The sequence below is a fragment of the Gymnodraco acuticeps genome, unplaced genomic scaffold, assembly GCF_902827175.1.
Source record: "Gymnodraco acuticeps unplaced genomic scaffold, fGymAcu1.1, whole genome shotgun sequence".
Lineage (NCBI taxonomy): Eukaryota > Metazoa > Chordata > Actinopteri > Perciformes > Bathydraconidae > Gymnodraco > Gymnodraco acuticeps.
The window spans coordinates 71475-84750 of NW_022991137.1; positions in this window are offsets into that span (position 1 = coordinate 71475).

The following is a 13276-nucleotide window of genomic DNA, read 5'->3' on the forward strand; positions in this document are numbered from 1 at the left end:
AGTAGAAAGTACAGGTATTTGAGTTCAACATGTGAGAAGTAGAAAGTACAGGTATTTGAGTTCAACATGTAAGAAGTAGAAAGTACAGGTATTTGAGTTCAACATGTAAGAAGTAGAAAGTACAGGTATTTGAGTTCAACATGTAAGAAGTAGAAAGTACAGGTATTTGGGTTCAACATGTAAGAAGTAGAAAGTACAGGTATTTGAGTTCAACATGTGAGAAGTAGAAAGTACAGGTATTTGTGTTCAACATGTGAGAAGTAGAAAGTACAGGTATTTGAGTTCAACATGTGAGAAGTAGAAAGTACAGGTATTTGAGTTCAACATGTAAGAAGTAGAAAGTACAGGTATTTGAGTTCAACATGTAAGAAGTAGAAAGTACAGGTATTTGAGTTCAACATGTAAGAAGTAGAAAGTACAGGTATTTGGGTTCAACATGTAAGAAGTAGAAAGTACAGGTATTTGAGTTCAACATGTGAGAAGTAGAAAGTACAGGTATTTGGGTTCAACATGTAAGAAGTAGAAAGTACAGGTATTTGAGTTCAACATGTGAGAAGTAGAAAGTACAGGTATTTGGGTTCAACATGTGAGAAGTAGAAAGTACAGGTATTTGGGTTCAACATGTAAGAAGTAGAAAGTACAGGTATTTGAGTTCAACATGTGAGAAGTAGAAAGTACAGGTATTGGGTTCAACATGTAAGAAGTAGAAAGTACAGGTATTTGAGTTCAACATGTAAGAAGTAGAAAGTACAGGTATTTGAGTTCAACATGTGAGAAGTAGAAAGTACAGGCATTTGGGTTCAACATGTAGAAGTAGAAAGTACAGGTATTTGAGTTCAACATGTGAGAAGTAGAAAGTACAGGTATTTGGGTTCAACATGTAAGAAGTAGAAAGTACAGGTATTTGAGTTCAACATGTAAGAAGTAGAAAGTACAGGTATTTGAGTTCAACATGTAAGAAGTAGAAAGTACAGGTATTTGAGTTCAACATGTGAGAAGTAGAAAGTACAGGTATTTGAGTTCAACATGTAAGAAGTAGAAAGTACAAGTATTTGAGTTCAACATGTAAGAAGTAGAAAGTACAGGTATTTGAGTTCAACATGTAAGAAGTAGAAAGTACAGGTATTTGTGTTCAACATGTAAGAAGTAGAAAGTACAGGTATTTGAGTTCAACATGTAAGAAGTAGAAAGTACAGGTATTTGTGTTCAACATGTAAGAAGTAGAAAGTACAGGTATTTGAGTTCAACATGTAAGAAGTAGAAAGTACAAGTATTTGAGTTCAACATGTAAGAAGTAGAAAGTACAGGTATTTGAGTTCAACATGTAAGAAGTAGAAAGTACAGGTATTTGTGTTCAACATGTAAGAAGTAGAAAGTACAGGTATTTGAGTTCAACATGTAAGAAGTAGAAAGTACAGGTATTTGTGTTCAACATGTAAGAAGTAGAAAGTACAGGTATTTGTGTTCAACATGTAAGAAGTAGAAAGTACAGGTATTTGTGTTCAACATGTAAGAAGTAGAAAGTACAGGTATTTGGGTTCAACATGTAAGAAGTAGAAAGTACAGGTATTTGTGTTCAACATGTAAGAAGTAGAAAGTACAGGTATTTGTGTTCAACATGTAAGAAGTAGAAAGTACAGGTATTTGTGTTCAACATGTAAGAAGTAGAAAGTACAGGTATTTGTGTTCAACATGTAAGAAGTAGAAAGTACAGGTATTTGGGTTCAACATGTAAGAAGTAGAAAGTACAGGTATTTGTGTTCAACATGTAAGAAGTAGAAAGTACAGGTATTTGTGTTTCAACATGTAAGAAGTAGAAAGTACAGGTATTTGAGTTCAACATGTAAGAAGTAGAAAGTACAAGTATTTGAGTTCAACATGTAAGAAGTAGAAAGTACAGGTATTTGAGTTCAACATGTAAGAAGTAGAAAGTACAGGTATTTGAGTTCAACATGTAAGAAGTAGAAAGTACAGGTATTTGAGTTCAACATGTAAGAAGTAGAAAGTACAGGTATTTGTGTTCAACATGTAAGAAGTAGAAGTACAGGTATTTGTGTTCAACATGTAAGAAGTAGAAAGTACAGGTATTGTGTTCAACATGTAAGAAGTAGAAAGTACAGGTATTTGTGGTTCAACATGTAAGAAGTAGAAAGTACAGGTATTTGTGTTCAACATGTGAGAAGTAGAAAGTACAGGTATTTGAGTTCAACATGTGGAGAAAGTAGAAAGTACAGGTATTTGTGTGTCAACATGTGAGAAGTAGAAAGTACAGGTATTTGAGTTCAACATGTGAGAAGTAGAAAGTACAGGTATTTGAGTTCAACATGTGAAGAAGTAGAAAGTACAGGTATTTTGAGTTCAACATGTGAGAAGTAGAAAGTACAGGTATTTGTGTTCAACATGTAAGAAGTAAAAAGTACAGGTATTTGAGTTCAACATGTAAGAAGTAAAAAGTACAGGTATTTGAGTTCAACATGTAAGAAGTAAAAAGTACAGGTATTTGAGTTCAACATGTAGAAGTAGAAAGTACAGGTATTGGGTTCAACATGTAAGAAGTAGAAAGTACAGGTATTTGAGTTCAACATGTAAGAAGTAGAAAGTACAGGTATTTGGGTTCAACATGTAAGAAGTAGAAAGTACAGGTATTTGAGTTCAACATGTGAGAAAGTAGAAAGTACAGGTATTTGGGTTCAACATGTGAGAAGTAGAAAGTACAGGTATTTGAGTTCAACATGTGAGAAGTAGAAAGTACAGGTATTTGAGTTCAACATGTAGAGAAGTAGAAAGTACAGGTATTGAGTTCAACATGTAGAGAAGTAGAAAGTACAGGTATTTGAGTTCAACATGTAAGAAGTAGAAAGTACAGGTATTTGTGTTCAACATGTAAGAAGTAGAAAGTACAGGTATTTGAGTTCAACATGTAAGAAGTAGAAAGTACAGGTATTTGTGTTCAACATGTAAGAAGTAGAAAGTACAGGTATTTGAGTTCAACATGTAAGAAGTAGAAAGTACAAGTATTGAGTTCAACATGTAAGAAGTAGAAAGTACAGGTATTTGAGTTCAACATGTAAGAAGTAGAAAGTACAGGTATTTGTGTTCAACATGTAAGAAGTAGAAAGTACAGGTATTTGAGTTCAACATGTAAGAAGTAGAAAGTACAGGTATTTGTGTTCAACATGTAAGAAGTAGAAAGTACAGGTATTTGTGTTCAACATGTAAGAAGTAGAAAGTACAGGTATTTGTGTTCAACATGTAAGAAGTAGAAAGTACAGGTATTTGTGTTCAACATGTAAGAAGTAGAAAGTACAGGTATTTGTGTTCAACATGTAAGAAGTAGAAAGTACAGGTATTTGTGTTCAACATGTAAGAAGTAGAAAGTACAGGTATTTGTGTTCAACATGTAAGAAGTAGAAAGTACAGGTATTTGGTTCAACATGTAAGAAGTAGAAAGTACAGGTATTTGTGTTCAACATGTAAGAAGTAGAAGTACAGGTATTTGAGTTCAACATGTAAGAAGTAGGAAAGTACAAGGTATTTTGGTTCAACATGTAAGAAGTAGAAAGTACAGGTATTTGAGTTCAACATGTAAGAAGTAGAAAGTACAGGTATTTGAGTTCAACATGTAAGAAGTAGAAAGTACAGGTATTTGAGTTCAACATGTAAGAAGTAGGAAAGTTACAGGTATTTGTGCTTCAACATGTAAGAAGTAGAAAGTACAGGTATTTGTGTTCAACATGTAAGAAGTAGAAAGTACAGGTATTTGTGTTTCAACATGTAAGAAGTAGAAAGTACAGGTATTTGTGTTCAACATGTAAGAAGTAGAAAGTACAGGTATTTGTGTTCAACATGTAAGAAGTAGAAAGTACAGGTATTTGGGTTCAACAGTAAGAAGTAGAAAGTACAGGTATTTGTGTTCAACATGTAAGAAGTAGAAAGTACAGGTATTTGTGTTCAACATGTAAGAAGTAGAAAGTACAGGTATTTGAGTTCAACATGTAAGAAGTAGAAAGTACAGGTATTTGAGTTCAACATGTAAGAAGTAGAAAGTATTCTATTTCAATGTAGTTTTTTTTTGTATTTTACTTTATTTTCTATAATTTTTTTATGTTATTATAGTTTTCTTAAAATAGTTTTCTATCTGTCTTTTTTATTTTTGTTTTACTTGTATGTGTGCGCCATGACATCAAGTCAAATTCCTCGTACGTGGACATACACCTGTTTCTGATTCTGATTCTTTACATCAGGGTTGTCCAAAGTCAGCAAGATCAATCAAATGCAGCTGAATTATTCTTGATAATTCAATATGCTTTAAGAAAAAAACAACCCACACCACATCTCTCCATTAATAGACTTTCATTTATTTTGTTACAACAAGTGTTGGCAGCTCATCCCTTGGAACAGCAGATAAGAAGGGTGCTTATAATATATATATATATATCCGGGAAATAGGAAGAGTATATTTAAAGTTTCTTGTGCAAATAAGTAATTTGTCTTTTTTTTTATCAACTAAGATTTGTTAGATAATGTTTTCAACTTGAATTGACTGAATTTATTTCAACATTGGGCTTGTTGACATATTAAAACTACTGTCTAATTTATGTTTACATATATATTTAGGTAGTACAATATAAGACGAGCATAAGCTTCACGTGTGAGCCATGTTCAATTATACTTTAGAATTTGCTGAGGGCCATTAAAAGTGGACAAAAGGCTGCATTTGGCATCAAGTCTGGGTCTGACTGCCATTCAACTTCATGTGTTATTTGTACATTCAAATCAGAATCAGATCTTTTATTATTTCATATTTATAAGCATGTTGACACATACACATCATTTGATGGACACGAATATGGAATTGTGAATTTCGCACGAAGATGGCCCCGAACTTGGTCAACAGCCAAGCAACAACCGACGCAAGTACGATGCCTACAGAAGGCCACACGATGACACCCGAACCACACACTCCGTCATGTTGTTTCCATAGCAACAACAACTTCCTGTCAACAGCGTAAACTTGCCTTCAAAATAAAAGCATCTAAATGAAACAGGAAGTTGACCTAAATTACATTTAAGACATACAACTGCAACAAAAGTAACAAAAACAATGTAATATGCTTTTCAGTTTCACAGAACACAAATCGTACTATAATACGATGGCTACACAACGGCATTGCGAGGGCTTCACGTAGTCGCGTTGCCTTCCTAAGACAATCGGGCAGCTTCTTGTTTCCTTCGTATTGTCTTTGTGAGGCGAAAAATGCCCGATGGCACCGATGATCACGCGAAGTAAAAACGGAGATGACACGACTTGACAAGATGCCCTCATGATGGCCTTACGAAGGGCAAAATGGAAACACGAATTCAACACGAAAATTAACCCTCGCAAGTTCTTTCGGCAATTTGTTGGCATGCCAAATATTTTGCCACCGCTCACGAAGTTGCTGCCGGATCCTGAGAAACTCCACCGGCGGTCATACGATGGCTTAAGAGCCGAATTTGAACATTTCCTTTATCGTGTGTCCATCTGGTGTCAATTTCGGGACAGTGTGACGCGGGCTTAAACACAGTAAGGATAATTCAGTTGTTAGAAAGAGGCAAAAGTAGAAATACTTTAAAACCATAAAAATAAGAACATGTTTGTAAAATATAAAAAGTAAATACAATAGAAATATGACAAGCTACTCAAACAACTACTAAAATAAAATATGTGCAGTATATCAGATCTTAAAGTGGACGAGTTTTGCAGAGGCAATATTGTTCAGAAATGTGCTAAATGGTTAGAGTAAGGAGTATGACGACAAACTTATATTTAGCCATTTTAGAGGCTTATGAATTTGTGTTGAACAATTCAGATAAAAGATGAAGCAAATTCAAAAGAAACCCTTTCACATTCTCTGAGAAAGGGAATTCAGGTTATTCTCATAAGGACCTTGGACAAAAGAGAAAAACATTCAAGAAAATTCAGGTTATAAATAATAATGAATTTCTCTTGCAGATGTTTCGCACGAGAAACAATAGCGTTTAAGACCCTGAAGAAGCTTAATTCATCTAATTTAACTGGCTCTCCGTCTGCTGCTGTCTAATTAAACTACAAGTATTACCTAACAGGACACATTACACTGTCTGTTTCATACTAAAAGACAGCCTAAATTAAACTAATTTGATCGTTTTATGTATCATAATATCTTTCTCACTACAGGAAACTCTTAATTGGTCATTATTGGACAGAAACCGTTAAAATATGACAAGGTTTTCCAGCCCTTATATAAGATTTCCTGGATTTCTCCGAATACAAATTGTCATTCGCAAAGCAACGCAGTATTAAAGTGACGTTCAGGCGCAATGGGAGTTTCAGATTTCCCACTGTGTTCCTCAGAGGCAACAGACAGACAGGAAGTATTAAATCAGTGCCTTTCTTTGAGTAAAATATGCAGAAGATTCCAGATGGATATATGAACCAGTTTCCATGTCTGTCAAAAAAACGTATCAGACGATGATACAGTAGGTATCGGGCAGATGGATGAAAGGTGTAATTTAGATTTATTAAATATAGAAACATTATGATTGCACTCTAATGGATGCCTGTCTTGCCCATTTGGCTTTCTCTGGATCTGTAAATCATACAATAGAGACACAAATGTGATTCATGATTTCACCAGAACATTATGCAGAATATATTGTTTCCTTCAATTTGCAACGTAGTCAATATTCAGAGCGTAAACACGAGGGAACGCTGCCGTGTACGTCAAGTATCGCTCAGACTGGGAAAAGCGATCCATGGAGGTCATCATGGGTAACGTATAAATTAGTTTGAAGGTTTATTATACATCTCAACACTGTATATCACGTTGTTTCCATAGCAACAACAACTTCCTGTCAACAGCGCTAACTCTCCTTCAAAATAAAAGCATGTCCATAAAAAATAGGAAGCCAAGCCACATTACACTTAAGACATCTACAACTGCAACGAAAGTAACAAACACAATGCAATATCCTTTTCAATTTCAAAGAACACAAATTGGGTTGTATACATTAACAAGTAACTATAAAACAACAATACAGTAAAATAACAAAATGAATGTCGTGAATAAAACGCAATACACGTGTTGAAGCGGTTCGCTGCTGATTACTATATTAGTTACACAATTACCTTAGAGTGCTTTCCATATTTGTTAATGTACACCTATGCTGTTCAAAATGTCTGTTATCAATGTGGAGCTGGTGATGATAAGTACAACCCTTTTTGTGTATGATTTGAGACCAGCAGATGCTTAAATGTGTCCAAAGGAAGAAATTACATTTACCGATTTATTGTTTCTCTCTAGGTCGTCCTCAGACGAGCCCTCCATCGTCGCTTCCAGTCATCCCAGTTCTCCATACATCTGGCCAGTTCATTGGTACTTTGTGCTCCTGCGTCGTTCTTGAGTACGTCCACGTATGTTAGTGCGGGTCGTCCTCGTGACCGATGCCCGTGTGTTGGTTCCCACAGCACCAATTTGCCGGCTGGCAGCTCTTGATGCCTTTGGCAATGTCCTAATAGTCTCATTCTCCTGGCTGCAATTTTCTCGCTCACCCTTGGTATTCCCTCGTACAGGATGTTGTTGGTTACATGTAAACTCTTGCTGATGTTAAATATTGCTCGCAACATTCTGGTATAGCATCCGTCAAGAGACTTTTGCAGGGTTGGCTTCAGGGTCCAGCATTCACTGCCATAGAGGAGAACAAACTCTACCGTTGCATAGAAGAAGCTGAGTTTGATTTGACGGGGGAGGTTGGAGTTCCATACACTGGTCATGCCGTTCAGGGCCCTCCATGCAAGTGCCTTCCTCACCTTAAGATCTTGCTCGGTTGAGTTGACCCATGAGCCCAGGTACTTGAAGTCCTTGACTTCTTTAAGCACAGTGCCTTCTGTTGTTGTCAGTGGTGGATGTTCCGGTAAGATGTTATAGGTGATAACCTCAGTTTTCTTGGCGTTTAGATTAAGTTGCTGTAAGAGTTCAAATGCAATTATGTAACGCAAAACACTTCACCACACCACAACATGTCATTCTTAGGAATTAGGAGATACTTATTAAGGCAATAGATCAGGTATCATCTTAACAATTAACAATACTGTGGGGTCCTTGGTGTGAACGCATGTCCCCTTTAGACACAAACACAGTAATAAGCCTGTTAGAGATCCTGCATCGCCATTTCCTCCAATCGATTCACAGTCATTATGTATAGTAATGGTGTTTAGGGGGAGTGTGTGTGCAGAAACACATTTGAACAATGTGTGTGTGTGCATGTGCAAGTACCCCCATGTGCATGTTTTATATTTCCTGTAATAATAAATAATGATAATAATAATAATACATTTTATTTGTATAGCACCTTTCAAGTGCTTTACAGAACAAGAAGAACACATAACAACAATATTACAATAAATTGAGAACAAGATAAAACATCATCAGTGATCCTAATGAAATTCCCTTGAAGTAAAGCTGACAATAAATTAAAATAGGTTAAAATAAAACAATTACAAAAATTAAATTCAGGTGATAAGGGGGGGGGTTACCTTGGTTGCTGATTGGCTAATGGTGACACAAGCCGACACATCGTTAAGACATCATAAAGTGACCAAAATCTGATCAGCTCATTTTCAGACAGGTTTTTATAGAAATGGATCAAAAAGAGAGAGAATCTTTGTTCCTGAAACTTTCAGAGTCTCTTTCCACAGAGGGGACACATGTTGATGTAGAAGAGACATGAAGAAGAGGGGACACATGTTGATGTAGAAGAGACATGAAGAAGAGGGGACACATGTTGATGAAGAAGAGACATGAAGAAGAGGGGACACATGTTGATGAAGAAGAGACATGAAGAAGAGGGGACACATGTTGATGTAGAAGAGACATGAAGAAGAGGGGACACATGTTGATGTAGAAGAGACATGAAGAAGAGGGGACACATGTTGATGTAGAAGAATGAGAAGAGGGACACATGATGTAGAAGACATGAAGAGGGGACACATGTTGATGTAGAAGAGACATGAAGAAGAGGGGACACATGTTGATGTAGAAGAGACATGAAGAAGAGGGGGACACATGTTGATGTAGAAGAGACATGAAGAAGAGGGGACACATGTTGATGTAGAAGAGACATGAAGAAGAGGGGACACATGTTGATGTAGAAGAGACATGAAGAAGAGGGGACACATGTTGATGTGAAGAGACATGAAGAAGAGGGGACACATGGTTGATGTAGAAAGAGACATGAAGAAGAGGGGACACATGTTGATGTAGAAGAGACATGAAGAAGAGGGGACACATGTTGATGTAGAAGAGACATGAAGAAGAGGGGACACATGTTGATGTAGAAGAGACATGAAGAAGAGGGGACACATGTTGCTGTAGAAGAGACATGAAGAAGAGGGGACACATGTTGCTGTAGAAGAGACATGAAGAAGAGGGGACACATGTTGATGTAGAAGAGACATGAAGAAGAGGGGACACATGTTGATGTAGAAGAGACATGAAGAAGAGGGGACACATGTTGATGTAGAAGAGACATGAAGAAGAGGAGACACATGTTGATGTAGAAGAGACATGGAGAAGAGGGGACACATGTTGATGTAGAAGAGACATGAAGAAGAGGGGACACATGTTGATGTAGAAGAGACATGAAGAAGAGGGGACACATGTTGATGTAGAAGAGACATGAAGAAGAGGGGACACATGTTGATGTAGAAGAGACATGAAGAAGAGGGGACACATGTTGATGTAGAAGAGACATGAAGAATAGGGGACACATGTTGATGTAGAAGAGACATGGAGAAGAGGGGACACATGTTGATGTAGAAGAGACATGAAGAATAGGGGACACATGTAGAGGTAGAAGAGACATGAAGAAGAGGGGACACATGTTAAGAGACATGAAGAAGAGGGGACACATGTTGATGTAGAAGAGACATGAAGAATAGGGGACACATGTAGATGTAGAAGAGACATGAAGAAGAGGGGACACATGTTAAGAGACATGAAGAAGAGGGGACACATGTTGATGTAGAAGAGACATGAAGAATAGGGGACACATGTAGATGTAGAAGAGACATGAAGAAGAGGGGACACATGTTAAGAGACATGAAGAAGAGGGGGACACATGTTGATGTAGAAGAGACATGAAGAATAGGGGACACATGTAGATGTAGAAGAGACATGAAGAAGAGGGGACACATGTTAAGAGACATGAAGAAGAGGAGAAGCATGTTGATGTAGAAGAGACATGAAGAAGAGGGGACACATGTTGATGTAGAAGAGACATGAAGAAGAGGGGACACATGTTGATGTAGAAGAGACATGAAGAAGAGGAGACACATGTTGATGTAGAAGAGACATGAAGAAGAGGGGACACATGTTGATGAAGAAGAGACATGAAGAAGAGGGGACACATGTTGATGTAGAAGAGACATGAAGAAGAGGAGACACATGTTGATGTAGAAGAGACATGAAGAAGAGGGGACACATGTTGATGTAGAAGAGACATGAAGAAGAGGGGACACATGTTAAGAGACATGAAGAAGAGGGGACACATGTTGATGTAGAAGAGACATGAAGAATAGGGGACACATGTAGATGTAGAAGAGACATGAAGAAGAGGGGACACATGTTAAGAGACATGAAGAAGAGGAGAAGCATGTTGATGTAGAAGAGACATGAAGAAGAGGGGACACATGTTGATGAAGAAGAGACATGAAGAAGAGGGGACACATGTTGATGTAGAAGAGACATGAAGAAGAGGAGACACATGTTGATGTAGAAGAGACATGAAGAAGAGGGGACACATGTTGATGTAGAAGAGACATGAAGAAGAGGAGACACATGTTGATGTAGAAGAGACATGAAGAAGAGGGGACACATGTTGATGTAGAGGAGACATGAAGAAGAGGGGACACATGTTGATGTAGAAGAGACATGAAGAAGAGGGGACACATGTTGATGTAGAGGAGACATGAAGAAGAGGGGACACATGTTGATGTAGAAGAGACATGAAGAAGAGGGGACACATGTTGATGTAGAAGAGACATGAAGAATAGGGGACACATGTAGATGTAGAAGAGACATGAAGAAGAGGGGACACATGTTGATGTAGAAGATACATGAAGAAGAGGGGACACATGTTGATGTAGAAGAGACATGAAGAAGAGGGGACACATGTTGATGTAGAAGAGACATGAAGAAGAGGGGACACATGTTGATGTAGAAGAGACATGAAGAAGAGGGGACACATGTTGATGTAGAAGAGACATGAAGAATAGGGGACACATGTAGATGTAGAAGAGACATGAAGAAGAGGGGACACATGTTGATGTAGAAGATACATGAAGAATAGGGGACACATGTAGATGTAGAAGAGACATGAAGAAGAGGGGACACATGTTAAGAGACATGAAGAAGAGGGGACACATGTTGATGTAGAAGAGACATGAAGAATAGGGGACACATGTAGATGTAGAAGAGACATGAAGAAGAGGGGACACATGTTGATGTAGAAGAGACATGAAGAATAGGGGACACATGTAGATGTAGAAGAGACATGAAGAAGAGGGGACACATGTTAAGAGACATGAAGAAGAGGGGACACATGTTGATGTAGAAGAGACATGAAGAAGAGGGGACACATGTTGATGTAGAAGAGACATGAAGAAGAGGAGACACATGTTGATGTAGAAGAGACATTAAGAAGAGGGGACACATGTTGATGTAGAAGAGACATGAAGAAGGGGAGACACATGTTGATGTAGAAGAGACATGAAGAAGAGGGGACACATGTTGATGTAGAGGAGACATGAAGAAGAGGGGACACATGTTGATGTAGAAGAGACATGAAGAAGAGGGGACACATGTTGATGTAGAAGAGACATGGAGAAGAGGGGACACATGTTGATGTAGAAGAGACATGGAGAAGAGGGGACACATGTTGATGTAGAAGAGACATGAAGAAGAGGGGACACATGTTGATGTAGAAGAGACATGAAGAAGAGGGGACACACGTTGATGTAGAAGAGACATGAAGAAGAGGGGACACATGTTGATGTAGAAGAGACATGAAGAAGAGGGGACACATGTTGATTTAGAAGAGACATGGAGAAGAGGGGACACATGTTGATGTAGAAGAGACATGGAGAAGAGGGGACACATGTTGATGTAGAAGAGACATGAAGAAGAGGGGACACATGTTGATGTAGAAGAGACATGAAGAAGAGGGGACACATGTTGATGTAGAAGAGACATGAAGAAGAGGGGACACATGTTGATGTAGAAGAGACATGAAGAAGAGGAGACACATGTTGATGTAGAAGAGACATGAAGAATAGGGGACACATGTAGATGTAGAAGAGACATGAAGAAGAGGGGACACATGTTGATTTAGACGAGACATGAAGAATAGGGGACACATGTAGATGTAGAAGAGACATGAAGAAGAGGGGACACATGTTAAGAGACATGAAGAAGAGGAGACGCATGTTGATGTAGAAGAGACATGAAGAAGAGGGGACACATGTTGATGTAGAAGAGACATGAAGAAGAGGGGACACATGTTGATGTAGAAGAGACATGAAGAAGAGGGGACACATGTTGATGTAGAAGAGACATGAAGAAGAGGGGACACATGTTGATGTAGAAGAGACATGAAGAAGAGGGGACACATGTTGATGTAGAAGAGACATGAAGAAGAGGGGACACATGGTGATGTAAAAGAGACATGAAGAAGAGGGGACACATGTTGATGTAGAAGAGACATGAAGAAGAGGGGACACATGTTGATGTAGAGGAGACATGAAGAAGAGGGGACACATGTTGATGTAGAAGAGACATGGAGAAGAGGGGACACATGTTGATGTAGAAGAGACATGGAGAAGAGGGGACACATGTTGATGTAGAAGAGACATGAAGAAGAGGGGACACATGTTGATGTAGAAGAGACATGAAGAATAGGGGACACATGTAGATGTAGAAGAGACATGAAGAAGAGGGGACACATGTTAAGAGACATGAAGAAGAGGGGACACATGTTGATGTAGAAGAGACATGAAGAATAGGGGACACATGTAGATGTAGAAGAGACATGAAGAAGAGGGGACACATGTTAAGAGACATGAAGAAGAGGAGACGCATGTTGATGTAGAAGAGACATGAAGAAGAGGGGACACATGTTGATGTAGAAGAGACATGAAGAAGAGGAGACACATGTTGATGTAGAAGAGACATGAAGAAGAGGGGACACATGTTGATGT